The sequence below is a fragment of the Danio rerio genome, chromosome 7 (assembly GCF_049306965.1).
Source record: "Danio rerio strain Tuebingen ecotype United States chromosome 7, GRCz12tu, whole genome shotgun sequence".
In the NCBI taxonomy this organism is placed as follows: domain Eukaryota; kingdom Metazoa; phylum Chordata; class Actinopteri; order Cypriniformes; family Danionidae; genus Danio; species Danio rerio.
In genome coordinates this window covers 50,580,464-50,595,251 of record NC_133182.1, presented here as the reverse complement: position 1 = coordinate 50,595,251, position 14,788 = coordinate 50,580,464, and the positions used below count along the sequence as shown (strand labels likewise).

Genomic DNA, 14,788 nt, shown 5'->3' with positions numbered 1-14,788 from the left:
GCCATTCATTGTGGTGCCAATACAATAAAGAAAAAGAGAGACTCTATAGTACTGAAGGAGACTAACTCACATTGCACAAAATTTTACAATACAAAAAGCAGAAAATTCTGTTATTAATTACTTACCTGTATGTTGATTCAATTCCCTTGTGACCTTTATTTATCTTCTAAACACAAGTTAAGATATTTTCGATAATCAGAGAGAGCTCTCTGACCCTCCATACACAGAAATGGTCACAAGATCCAGAAAAGGAACCAAGAACTTCCTCAAAACATTCCATGTGAATTCAGTGGTTCAGCTGTTATTACACCAAGCTCAGTGAGCAATTTTGTATGCCAAAAATAAAGTGTAAAAACAATTTGCCATCCTTCCACATCAGATCAGGGTGAGTGTTTACTACGGGCAATATGATGCTTCCTGTTTAGAGTCAGTGGAGTTGCCTGGGATTTGAGAGGTTTTATTGTTTATTTTGATGTCATGATTGTACAGTTTCTCGCTGTTTCTATTTATTTTTGGTCTAAATAATCAAAATGGCAAAATTAATATTGAATAATATGCTAATAATGAACAGGAAGCAGTCGGATTTATCACTTCTTTGGCTCCCTTAACAAATTTCTGTTGTTTGGTCTGCGCTAATTGTAGCGCATTTTTGTATTAGCATACTTTGTAAGAAATTGTGTGCGTGCAAAAAATTGCTGAAATTTTTTTAAATTTATTTTTGTGTTTTTCAATATGCATGTGTTTTTTTTGGTAACAATTTATTTTAGTGGTCCATTTAAGTATTAGTAGACTGTCTGCTTAATATCTGTTGATACTGCTCCTACAACAGACGTTTAACTGACTATAAGAAACTTTGCAAGTACATGTCAACTTACACTAACCCTAACCCAAACCTAACAGTCTACTTATAATCTAATGAGAATTAGTTGGCATTCAACAAACGAACCATCAAAATAAAGAGTGACCATTTTTGTAAGTTGCAGTGTGTTTCTCTATTTGCACGTGTACACGTGTTGTAAAAGTTACAAATATCTTATCTCAGTTTGTTAATCATTTTCTATTCTCATTTTTTATATTCATATTCGTGTTTTCCTGAAATTGAGCTCTCTCGATTATCATTGATATCTATTTAGCTAATACACGCTCAACGGCCACTTTATTAGGTACACTCGTCCAATTGCTCGTTAATTAAAATTTCTAATCAGCCATTCACATGGCAGCAACTCAATGCATTTAGGCATGTAGACATGGTCAAGACGATCTGCTGCAGTTCAAACCGAGCATCAGTTTGGGGAAGAAAGGCGATTTACTTGACTTTGACAGTGGCATAGTTGTTGGTGCCAGACGGGCTGGTTTAGGTTTTTCAGAAACAGCTGATCTACTGGGATTTTAACGCACAACCATCTCTAGGGTTTATAGAGAATGGTCTGAAAAAGAGAAAATATCCAGTGAGCGGCAGTTCTGTGGGCGCAAATTCCTTGTTGATATCAGAGGTCAGAGGAGAATGGCCAGACTGGTTCCAGCTGATAGAAAAGCAACCGTAGCTCAAAAAACCACTAGTTACAACCGGGGTATACAGAAGAGCATTTCTGTCTATGGTCAGAATTTGGCATCAACAACATGAAAGCATGAATCCATCCTACCTTGTAGGACAGTTCAGGCTGCTGGTGGTGTAATGGTATGGGAGATATTTTTTTGGCACACTTTGGGCCCATTAGTACCAATAATGTGCATCGTGTCAACACCACAGCCTACCTGAGTATTGTTACTGACTATGTCCATCCCTTTATGACTACAGTGTAACCATCTTCTGATGGATACTTCCAGCAGGATAACACGCCATATCATAAAGCCCGAATCATCTCAGACTGGTTTTTTTAAACATGACAAGGAGTTCACTGTACTCAAATGGCCTCAACAGTCACCAGAGCTCAATCCAATAGAGCAGTGATTCTCAAACTGTGGTACGTGTACCACTAGTGGTACGCAGGCTTCCTTCTAGTGGTACGCGGACGAATGAAATATGTCATGTACATGCTACATATATTTTAAAATGTATCAAAAATTATGTATATTATGTGCCATATATGACATATAGCCTATATTTATGGAATAATCTGCCACGTTTTATTTACTGTGCAGGGTTGTAGCTACTTTACTGGGCCTACTATGCTACTGTATTTCAATACTGCTCATTATGGTGGTACTTGGAGATACAATTTTTTTCTGAGGTGGTACTTAATGAAAACATTTTGAGAACCACTGCAATAGAGCACCTTTGAGATGTGGTGGAATAAGAGATTGGCATCATGGATGTGCAGCCCACAAATCTGCAGCAACTGCGTGATGCTATCATGTCAATATGGACCAAAATCTCAGAGGAATATTTCCAGTACCTTGTTGAATCTATGCCACAAAGGATTAAGGCAATTCTAATGGCAAAAGGGGTCCAACCTGATACTAGTAAAGTGTACCTAATAAAGTGACCATTGTTTGTAATGAGTTATCTGATCATTACTATATTAAAGAATATAACTTTGTATATTGAACAAGACATATTTTGTATAATGATCAAAACTGACTGATACACATTTGACTCCAGTTTGAACCTGTCATAGATGAACGACTGGATTACTTTTGTGGAGTTTTTGCTGCTCGAACATAATCTGGCCCGAGATTTTGCACTCAGTGGCTCCCTGCTGTCGGGAAATAGGCTTTCTTTCACAGGGAGCGCCTTCACATGGTATTTTTGGACAGCACAGAACATATTTATTTTCCTGCTGGAACTGAACAGTGCATTGTGCGCCATAGGTTTCTAGAGCAGCGTGTCAGTCCCTGAGCTGAGGAGAGGGACGCCAGCGCTCTCTCAATAGTGTCCATTTACACACCTCATTTAAAGCCAATCCTCATTTGCTCTGGTTATTGTCACTGTTTCTGTGCGTCACACACAGATGTACTGTTATGCTATAGACTCATTTAAATATTATAAACAGAAATAGTTACATGCCTTTGAAGATGCAAAGCATATGCTTGGCTTATACATTGCATCTATAACAGGCGTGATTATAATTCTGGCTCCATTACAGGCACTCGCAATAGTTTTAAATTTAGTCTGATCTCTTCAGTGTCCTGGCAGTTTCAGTTAGGAAATAGAAATGAAGACTTTACAGAAAATAATACTGTATAATAAATTTACTTTGTAGATATATTAGTTTTGACAGCCATATCACCCTGCAGTCCAAGACTGGTTGGTCACCATAGCTAAGTAGGGCTGAGCCTGGTCAGTACCTGGATAGGAGACCACATGGGAAAACTAGGTTGCTGTTGGAAGTGGTGTTAGTGAGGCCAGCAGGGGGCACTCAACATGTGGACTATGCAAGTCCTTATCCTAAATCCTAAAGTGAAGGGGACTCTATACTGTCAGTGAGCACCGTCTTTCAGACGAGACGTTAAGCCGAGGTCCTAACTCTATGTGGAGCATTAAAAATCCATGGCACTTTTCGCAAGGAGTAGTGGTGTAACCCTGGTGTCCTGGCCAATTTTCCTCCCTTGGCCTCCCAGTCATCCTCATCCTCAGAACTGGCTCTATCACTCTCTACTTCACCAATAGCTGGCGCTGTTGTCCTGTGGCTGCTGTCACATCAATTAAGTGGATGCTGCATGTTGGTGATGATGTGGAGACCCCCCTCTCATGATTGTAAAGTGCTTTTGGGTGTATAAAAACACATGACTTACTTATTGATGATGGGTCATTATTAACTTAGCTTGATATATTTAAAGATATTTAGGCCTTTGATTTGATTTTGAACTATTTTTATAAAAAAAAAAATAATATATATATATATATATATATATATATATATATATATATATATATATATATATATATATATATATATATATATATGGCTGTTTTAGGTCACTTGATGGTTAGTATTTTCACTCCAAGTATATAGGTTGAAATCAGAATAACTTTATTACTATATGCTAATGTCATTTGTATTTTGACAAATAATTTTCATTTAAAACTTAAAATACTGTTTTCCATTTTTTATGTAGGTTTGTTTTCGGGTGTCCTTAAACAACTCATCATTGCATGTAATGATAAATCTCTTAACTAACTTCAACCAAAATCCCCAAAACGATATAAGTTTATATAGAAGTATAATAGTCCAACACATTTTTGTTCCATTTACGTCCTCTTATTTTTTCCAACATATACACTACCTGACAAAAATCTTGTCGTTGATGCCAGTTGTAAGTTCAACAAATAATAACTTGACTTTTCTAGTTGATCATTTGGAAAAGTGGCAGAAGGTAGATTTTATCTGATGTTCTGTTAAACTGCATCCCAATCATCACAAATACTGCAGAAGACCTATTGGAACATGAAGCCAAGATTCTCACAGCAATCAGTCAAGTTTAGTGAAGGAAAAATCATGGTCTGGGGCCTCCAAATCAAAGTTCCTGAAAAGTTCCTCCTCCGAAGGAGACTCTTGATGAACTCTGGGAGTCCTGCAAGAATGCTTTCTTTGCCATTCCAGATGACTTTATTAATCAGTTCTTTGAGTGATTGCAGAGATGTATGGATGCAGTCCTGCAAGCTCATAGGAGTCATCCACAATATTTATTTATTTTCCACTGCACCATGACTTTATAATCTATACTGTACATCATTTCTGTTAAGTGACAAGACTTTCGTCTCAGCAGAGTCAGACCTTACTGTAATTAAAAAATTAAATATCAAGGCATGATCATATTTTATTTTGGTGAAATAAGCGTAATCTAGAGGCCTTTGCCTTTCGTATAAGACACTTCTGATACAAATGATCAACTAGAAGTCAAGTTATTATTAGTTGTTCCTAAAATGTAGATAGGCAATAAGACTTTTGTCATGTAGTGTTATTTGCTTGCTCCAAGAATTAACTCTAAAATTGGCAAATAAAAAATGAAGACTTAAAATGCAAAGCCTCTTAGTGCCGTCTGAAATTTTCCTGTAAAATGAACATTTGAGCTTCAAATAAGCATCAAGGATCATGTGTTTATGACCACATATTTCACTTTTATGATAATGAATATGTTATTATCATTTTCTTTATAGTGAAATAACTGATCATACACATAGGGGGCTGTGAAAAATGCTAATTAAATTATAGAGGGTTTTGCATCTGAACTCTTCAAATTAGAATTACCCATACATTTTTCCCTAAAATGCAGTCAGAAATCCTGGAATTCTGCACTACCACCCACCACACCATTTAAAGGATAGATTTTTCTCAAATTGAAATAGTGTTTGCATGAATCCACCGCACTCTGCACGTCCCCTGTGAGGAATTCAGAGCAGACGCAGTTCCTATGCAAGCATGTGTGTTTGCTTAAGTGTGTGAACGTTTAAGGGAAGACGTAGAACAGTATTTCCTTATCCGCAGGAACAGAGCTGACTTTATTCTTGTAGTAGTTCAACAGTTGATTAAAGCCTCTACCCAAAGCTGAGATCATTGCTGACGGCGTGTTTCACATACCTGTACATTTAACCACATCTCACAAGGTAATATCTGTTTTATTGAAACCAAATTGATGGAATGTTATTTATTTAATGAAAGGTGAATCTGGAGTGCACCATTTCTGAAGTGTTCCAAAATATTTTGCATTCTTGTTTGACTGTGAAGCAACAGGAATCTTCTAATGTCCTCTAATGCACAAACTCTGCCATTGGAATCAGGAAAAGAGGCTACATTTTAAAAAGGAAAACCCCTTTTAAGGTTAAAAACCAGTGTTGGCTTAAGGTCACTGCTGCCTCTATTATGGTATGTGTTTAGATAATGACATTCCTTGCATTTTAATGTGTCTGCTCATTTATTTATTAAAAATAAATAAATAAAGGAGTTTTAAAGGAAAACCCATGGGACAGGCTGCAGTCAATGCATTTACACATCCACAAACATACATGACTGTGTCTACCCACTTTATCACAGTCGGTTTAGTTTGGCTTTTTTGCCATTGACCAAAATAGAAGACTATTGATTGAAAAATGAAAGCAGATCTGGCACACAGAAATGGTGTTCTTTTTAAAATCACAACAGTTACACTTGGTAGACATAGATATTCGATTTGGAAATGAGTCACAGTTGTCTAATGTTGACATTTAAACATCTAGGTATTTGGCTAGATTGTGAATTATCCTTTAAACCCCATATTAGGGGTGCATGGTTTACCGGTACTATATCGCGATATTATGGCTCCAAAATACTGGAGGTGCCACTGTAGTTTGTAAACTTGTTTGTGGTATCGTCATTAATGGTTTATCTACAAAAGATAATGTTGCATGTGGAAAAGTCACTAAATTGCTCACACGTTTGGAAAACACTTGACCATTTTATTTTAATAGTCTTTGGAGCCCTTTAAGGTTGCAAAACTGTGTAGAATTTGCTCCTTTTATGTTAACCTATTGCACGTTTTCTAACACACATCTGAATCGGTTGATTTCTGTTCCTGTACATATGATTTAGTAGCTACAACAACAGCAGCAATGTCGTTAAAGAACAACTCACAAGTCAAAGTGATCATTTTTAATTGCTTTGGCTTGTTACCTGATAAGACTGAAAGAAAAAAGAAAAAACAACACTAGATGAAAAACCCAAAATAGCAACAGGAAACATTGAAACCATATTTAACTACTTCATATCACCTAGTTGTGTTGGAAAAGATGCTTCTTTTCTAACAAATTGAATTTGGTATAATTTGTATTTTTATTTTAATGTATTTTTGTTGGCCAGTTATTTACAAAATAAACAAAAATAATTAATACATTTGAGGTGAAGTGACGTGCAAATAATAATTTTTCAGTAATAAGAGAATTATAAAAATAAATTTAGGTAGGCCTATTATAATATAAAATAAAGTATCTGACTTTATTAAGTATGTTCTTTATAATTTGAGTTATGAATTACTTTACAGTATTGCAATGTTACTTGGTATCATGATACTTCAGCTGGTATTGTATTGTAAGGTGAATTAAAGGTATCACGACAACTCAACCCCATATTGATTCTAAAATTTAAAAATAATATTGGTTCTTAGGTTCTCTTTATCGTTTTATTCATTGTTTTTCATTTCAAGTAAGAAATGGTTTCTTTATTTTCTCAAATAGTTTAAAAAAAAAACTTTAAATACTGTCTTCAACTCTCTATGTAGGTTTGTTTTAAGATGTCCGTATATAGAACCCATCATTGCATATTATATGAACACTGTTAAACCCAACAGTCAACTTTATCAAATGAAATGAGTGTAGTTAACTCAAAATGTACTGAAAGTTAATTCTACTCATCTGAAAAGAGTTTTGAACTCGATGTTGAAAGTAATAAGTTAATTAAATTCCTCATTACTTCAACTTAAATGGAGTATGTTCACAGTACTCATATAGATTCGTTATTTAACTCAGATGGTTTGTTGCAATCAGTTTCCTCAAGCGGTTTGAGTTGCCTTATTGGGTTTTACAGTGCTCAGTTGGTTTGAGGTCTCTTCATTTGTTGGGTTTTACTGAGCTCAATTTGCTTCATTTACTCAAATGGATAAAGTTCACAGTACTCATTAGGATTCGTTTTTGAACTTAAATGGTTTGTAGCAATCGGTTTCCTCAAATGGTTTGAGTTACCTTAACTTATTGGGTTTTACAGTGAAGCTCTTGGTTTGCTCTAACCTAAGACAATATCGTTTGTGTTTGTTTCTTTTTAAATGTGTTTATTGTAGTTTCCCTTCTTATTTAAAGCAGTTTTTTTGTTCCCATTTACCTATTCATATTCTATTCGACACATGCAACAGTTACTTTATTTCCAAGAATTACAACAAAAAGTGGCCGTAGGTCCTTTCAATACAAAGCTGTTATTGACTGGAATAATCTTCCTTCTTTTAGATCAATTAAGACATTTAGTCTTTTCAGGAATTATTTATTTTCTTTTTTAAAAACAACGTGTAAATGTTATTAATATTGGTTCCAATTTACATGCTTTATTTGTAAATCAAATTGTACTATTGATTATGTTTTTGTTCGCTTGGGCTTACTGTGGGAAGTTTTTCAGGTGAAGTGTGCTGCTTGTTTGTTTGTTTGTTTTATTTATCTGCATGTTTGTTATAATGTGTTGTACTTCCTTTGATTTATGTACTTCTCAGGGACTCCTTGAAAACCAGATAGTTCATCTCAAGGGGCTATCCCATTTAATAAATTCAAAATCAAATGTACAAAAGATGTCACATTTGTGATTCACCTTTTCAACTAGGGTGCTGTTTGCTGCTTTTAAAGGGAAAGTTCACCCCCATTTTTTTTAATTCAAAAACTTTCTTTACATTAAAGTTGTTCTAAACTTTTATGAATGCATTTCTGCTGTCAAAACAAAACACGATTTCTTCCTTCTAATGTATAGCTTTTCTGTTTATATGTACTTTATGTATCTCATGATGTAATAGTGATTTATTTGTACTTACCTAACGTCTACTCTATTTGGCTTTACATTATTCTTTCTTTTTTTAATTACACAGCAAGCTTTTACCTTCTGTTATTATAGAACAAGTCTACCTGGGTGGGGATTCGGGGCTGTTTTATGATAAAGTCATATGCTGTATGTTTTCTATATTAAACAAAAACTGAAATAATAAAAACAGTTGTTTACAAAAAAACAAACAAACAAGATATTCTGAAGAATGTTGGAAAAAGCAGCCATTGACACCCGTATTAGGATCAAAAAATAACCTGTAAGTCAATGACAGATTTTTTTCCCAACAATTTTGAGTTTATCTTTGTGTTCAACAGAAGAAAGAAACTCAAATGGTTTTAGACCAAGTGAATGAGGAATAATTAGTAATGACAGAATTTATATTTTTGGGTGAACATTCCCTTTAAGATGCATTTTGCTTAGCACATTGCCATTTACACCTGCTGTTATTACACCCCCCCCCCCCCCCCCCCCCCCCTTCAACCACTTTTTCCCTCAGAGGAGGAAAGTCTATTGATAGGTGTTTGTATGGGCTTTTTCTGTCTTCCGATCTTCCAAAACAAGCTCATGCAGTTTGCATATGAATGTGAAAGGAAACAACGGAGAGCAGCTTATGATTTTTAATGACATAGTTTAAGTCCCATCTGGCCAGAACTTTTTAACAAAACATCCGGCAAATCTTTACGAATTAAAAGGTACTATGCAAGACAACCAGGACAAATTTTGAGCTCAATTCTCTCCTTTTGACTCTAGATAAAGTCCTGGTTATAATAAATGTTTTCCAGATCAGAACAAATATGTACAATCAGACATCAGTGGAATAGGGGAACTGTGAGGAAAAACACACACTCGCACTATCAAATGGAATGAAAACACACACAAAATCTTGCTTGCACTGTAAAATGTCCACTGTCATACCATATCCATGACTTTATCCAAACTTTTCCCACAATTTTATGTTCTGTTTCTAATATAAACAAACAGTAGGACACTGTAAATGTACCTAAAATGTGTAATTGTGCAAGGTGATCAATGTCAATTAGGTTTCAGCCAAATACTTGATGAAAAGCAAGATTATAAATACTGCACATACTGTATGTAGCCTTCTACTATGCCTGTTCAAAGGAACAACACAGGTAATGTGTTTATACGAAAGACGGAACATCTATATTAATGACATCTATTGTTCATTAATCACTCAATCAGCAGCACTTCAACCCTTCAACTCTCCAGGTTTACTAAATAAGAAACACATGTAACATGTGTTTCTCTCCAACAGGGATGCTTTTGTCAAAATAAGTGAGGCACTGTGGCACTTGAACACACAGTCCTATCCATTGTATCCAGGTTGAAAGTAACTTTTTTTTCTTATTCCCAAATGGATGCTTGTTGCTATGAAGCTTATCAGATATGTAGTAATTACTGTTTTGTGTGTGTGTGTGTGCATGTGTGCGTGCGCGTGTGTGTGTGTGTGTGTGTGCACATATATACACACACACACACACACACACACACATACACTCACCGGCCACTTTATTAGGTACACCTGTCCAACTGCTAGCTAATGCAAATTTATAATCAGCCAATCACATGGCAGCAACTCAATGATTTAGGCATGTAGACATGGTCAAGACGGTCTGCTGCAGTTTAAACCGAGCATTAGAATGGGTAAGAAAGGGGATTTAAGTGACTTTGAATGTGGCATGGTTGTTGGTGCCACACGGGCTGGTCTGAGTATTTCAGAAACTGCTGATCTGCTGGGATTTTCACGCACAATCATCTCTAGGGTTTACAGAGAATGGTCTGAAAAAGAGCAAATATCCAGTGAGCCGTTCTGCCTTGTATAAGCAGTTCAGGCTGCTGATGGTTTAATGGTGTGGGGGATATTTTCTTAGCACACTTTGGGCCCATTAGTACAAATTGAGCATCGTGTCACGCCGCAGCCTACCTGAGTACTGTTGCTGACCATGTCCATCTCTTTATGAACACAGTGTACCCATCTTGTGATTCTTCCAGCAGGATATTGTGCCATGTCATAAATCGTTAATCATCTCAGACTGGTTTCTTGAACATGACAATGAGTTCACTGCACTCGATGGCCTCCACAGTCACCAGACTTTAATCCAACAGAGCACCTTTGGGATGTGGTGGAACATCTAGGATGTGCAGCCGACAAATCTGCAGCAACTGTGTGATGCTATCATGTCAATATGGACCAAAATCTCAAAGAAATATTTCTAGTACCTTGTTGAATCTATGCCACAAAGGATTAAGGCAGTTCTTAAGGCAAAAGAGATTCCAACCCGGCACCAGTAAAGTGTACCTAATAAAGTGGCCAGTGAGTTTATATTTCTTGCATCAGAACTTTTTACATAATTAGGTACTTGTAGACTTTCGATGCTATTATCCCTTTGCCACTTGAACTAGAATGAACTAATCAAACATCATGAAAGGTTGAGCGGCACAATAAAAGGAAGCAGTGAACAAGAAACTTCATTAATGGTCATATTCATATTTGCTTATATTTTTGTTTGCTAATACCATGCAGGACATTGTGGCATATCTGCGATCAAAAACATGTTGCGGTTTTCCTAAATTGCGCTTACCCGCTCAAAACAAAACTGGAAGTCTGTTAAAAGAAAAGTACTGTGTAAACATTTGCACAGATTTCTGTTTGAGCAAGAAGGCGTGCTCTGCATCCTGGGGCTGCTCAATAAGGAGCCTTGTTATATGCGGGTTGTTGACCCTGCTGTTTATAAAATGTGCTTTTCATAAGTGACATAGTAGCTTAGTGTGACCCTCACCTACCCAAAAGTTTGACATAGTATGTGGGCTGTGATTGGGCTACAAAAAGACTTGCAGAAATGTACTTATAAGCCAACGCTCAGTCCTTTGGGGGGGGAAAAAAATCGCTGACATCACTTGTAAGGTCTTGCCCACGCATGCCATTCATGTATCATGGTGTATTTTTACCCTATGTGTGTTTAAAAAACAACAGGAGGTTCCTTTTTGAATTCACTTGGATCAGTGACAAACATAACAAATTATTTAAATTTGATCAGCAAAGAAAGAAAAGTCAGACATGGTCTGATGGTAATGAAATCTCAAAGCACTTTTTAAAAAGTAAACGCATAGCTCTTACTCGTCATCACATATGAGTAAAGAATCACATATGTGATTTTAGGCTCTTTGCTCATAGGAAAGGAGCTAAAGTGACCATCTGACATGGTGAATCACCAACTCCACAAGTTCACATTTTCTGAACGCTGCATAACTAAACGTCTCTGGTTTGAGTCCTTCTTCATTGGCAATAGTAACAACATTTCATGTCTAAATTGAGCTCAGGTATTCTGTTTCCACTGATCATTCTTGAGATGTTTCAGCAGCTTAATTAGAGTTCACCTGTGGTAAATTCAGTTGATTGGACTTGATTTGAAAAGGCATACACCTGTCTATATAAGCTCCCTGTCTAGCTCCCTTAGTCAGGGAGGTGATCAAGAACCCAATGGTCACTCTGTCTGAACTCTAGTGTTCTTTTGTGGAGAGAGGAGAACCTTACAGAAAGACAACCATCTGTGCAGCAATCCACCAATCAGGCCTGTGTGGTAGAGTGGCCAGACAGAAGCCACTCCCCATCTGGAATTTGCCAAAAGGCATCTGAAGGACTGTCAGACTAAGAAACAAATGCTCTGGTCTGATGAGACTAAAATTGAACTTGTTGGAGTGAATGCCAGGCGTTACGTTTAGAGAAAAGCAGGCACCGCTCATCACCAGGCTAATACTATCCCTACAGTGAAACATGGTGATGGCAGCATCATGCTGTGGGGATGTTTTTCAGCAGCAGGAACTAGACGATGTAGAGGGAAAGATGAATGCAGCAATGTACAGAGACATCCTGAATGAAAACCTGCTTCAGAGTGCTCTTGACCTCAGACTGGTGCAACGGTTCATCTTCCAGCAGGACAGTGACCCAAAGCACACCACCAAAATATCAATGGAGTAACTTCACAACAACTCGGTGAATGTCCTTGAGTGGCTCAGCCAAAGCCCAGACCTAAATCCTATTGAACATCTCTGGAGAGATCTGAAAATGGCTGTACATCGTCGCTTCCCATCCAACCTGATTGAGCTTAAGAGGTACTGCAAAGAGGAATGAGCAAAAATTCCCAAAGACAGGTGTGCCAAGCTTGTGGCATTACATTCAAAAAGACTTGAGGCTGTAATTGCTGCCAAAGGTGCATCAACAAAGAATTGAGCAAAGGCTGTGAATATACAGTTGAAGTCAGAATTATTAGCGCCCCTTTTTGATTTTTTTTTTCTTTTTTTAATATTCAAATTATGTTTAATAGAGCAAGGAAATTTTCACAGTATGTCTGATAATATTTTTTTTTCTTCTGGAGAAAGTCTTATTTGTTTTATTTCGGTTAGAATAAAAGCAGTTTTCAATTTAAAAAAAAACAAAAGTTTTTTTTTTTTTTCTTGATAGTCTACAGAACAAACCATTGTTATAGAATAACTTGCCTAATTACCCTAACCTTAACCTTTTTAACCTAGTTAAGCCTTTAAATGTCACTTTAAGCTGTCTTGAAAAATATAAAGTAAAATATTATTTACTGTCATCATGACAAAGATAAAATAAATCTGTTATTAGAGATGAGTCATTAAAATTATTATGTTTAGAAATGTGCTGAAACAATCTTCCCTACATTAAACAGAAATTGGTTATTTTACATAAATTAATTCACATCAGCATTAAACATTAACAGGCTGCCCACTCACTAGTTGCACAATCAAATTCACAAGATGCTGTGCTCTGCAATAAATGCAAATCTTTTCTTTTTTAATTGCCAAAGGATGAAGCTGTAAATAGTCAATGATTAAAGTTCATTTTTACACCACAGGAATAAAAACCTGACCCTGTGTTCTTTGGGACTCGTCTAATTCAATACAGTATACAAAGCAAAGTTTAAAAAATCTTTAGCCATTTTAAAATGGTAATAGTTGCTTGAGTGGAGATTTATATGTCATTTTATTAGCAGGTCAATGTAAAAGTCACCAAAGTGATTTTTCTAATGTGGCAAATCTGCAAGGCCCGGCAGATTGACTGATAAGATCACAAAAGGAACTTTTTAAGAGTTCTCAGAACTATTGGTTAAAGTATCCACATTATGGCATGTTCGCACTCCAGAAACCTTTTGGTTTTTTGTTTTAGCAATGCTTTATCACTTTTACTTCAGAGTAAAGGACTAGCCAGCACAATAGGAACCACATACAAATATACTACAGTGACATAAATGTACATAGAAGTCCCAATCCTGTGTTTCCCCGTCACTTGTCCGCTACAGCAAAGCAACCTCAAAACAAACAATTAATGGTTCACAGAATTTATATTTTTTATATTTTTGTCAGATTTTTTGTATATTTCATTTTTAAGATTGGTTCCTCGTCAGACTCAGGCTTTAATTGATAAGCTAAAGCTGTGTTGAAAATCCATAATCCAGAAATGTGCTCTATGAAGTACACCAACCACGACAGATTACAAAAAGTACAACAGCAGTATACAGAAGTATAACTGCAGTAAAAGTAAGTACAATAGCCAAATTGCAATAAACTGAAGTATAAACATAGTGCAAATCCAGTACAATAAAGTTCAACAGCAGTAAATTGCAGTAAACTGGAGTAAAAACAAGTAAACTCCGTCTTTACTGCAATTGCCATGCTGTGTATGCCAATGGTGTGGTAAAAACTGCACTGCACTTGTGTTCCTATGGGTATGTTCTTCAACATCTTCCAAGAATATTTTGTGCATTTTCAGGGATGTGTTTTTTGGATTCAAGTAATTGTCTAAATAGAATTTTAAGAAAACAAATCATAAAAAATAACTGCAGTGACCTGAACAGTACAACAGCAGTAGCCTAATACAACACAAAATTCAATGTGACTGCAAAATTGTTGTATAATAAGGTATAAAGACAGTTTAACTATAAAGCAATATAGTTTAACAGCAGTAAACTCTGCAGTGCAACTGAAGTAACATTAAATAACTGAGAGGGGCAATATAGTGATGTTTTTATATAATTGCACTTAGATACATAAGTATTAAAAGTGCACTTTAGTTGTATTATGTTATGCAGTATTGTAGATGTATTTCTGTACACTTCTGTAAAGTGCAATACGATATATTGCAGTAGTACTTCAGCAATACAACTAAAGTTCTAAAACCTCATTTAGAAACCATTGTCCAGCAAGCAGGAAATGTAGCTGTAGGCTGCAGTTGTACTGTAGTAGTACTTCAGTAG

At 36.1% G+C, this 14,788-nt stretch overlaps 1 protein-coding gene across 4 annotated transcripts in view; it reads right to left on the bottom strand.

Moving 5' to 3' along the window:
- The window catches only part of acana (aggrecan a), a 904,300-nt gene that overhangs the window by 30,253 nt on the left and 859,259 nt on the right, over positions 1-14,788 (bottom strand). The window contains exon 1 of one of the 4 annotated variants that reach the window (XM_073907253.1): positions 126-253. The exons of 2 other annotated variants lie outside the window; for them this stretch is intronic. The gene's annotated coding sequence lies outside the window, so the exon portion shown is untranslated. Of the gene's footprint in view, positions 1-125; positions 254-14,788 lie in introns of those variants that run through there. One more of the 4 variants, XM_073907257.1, reaches the window with a different exon arrangement.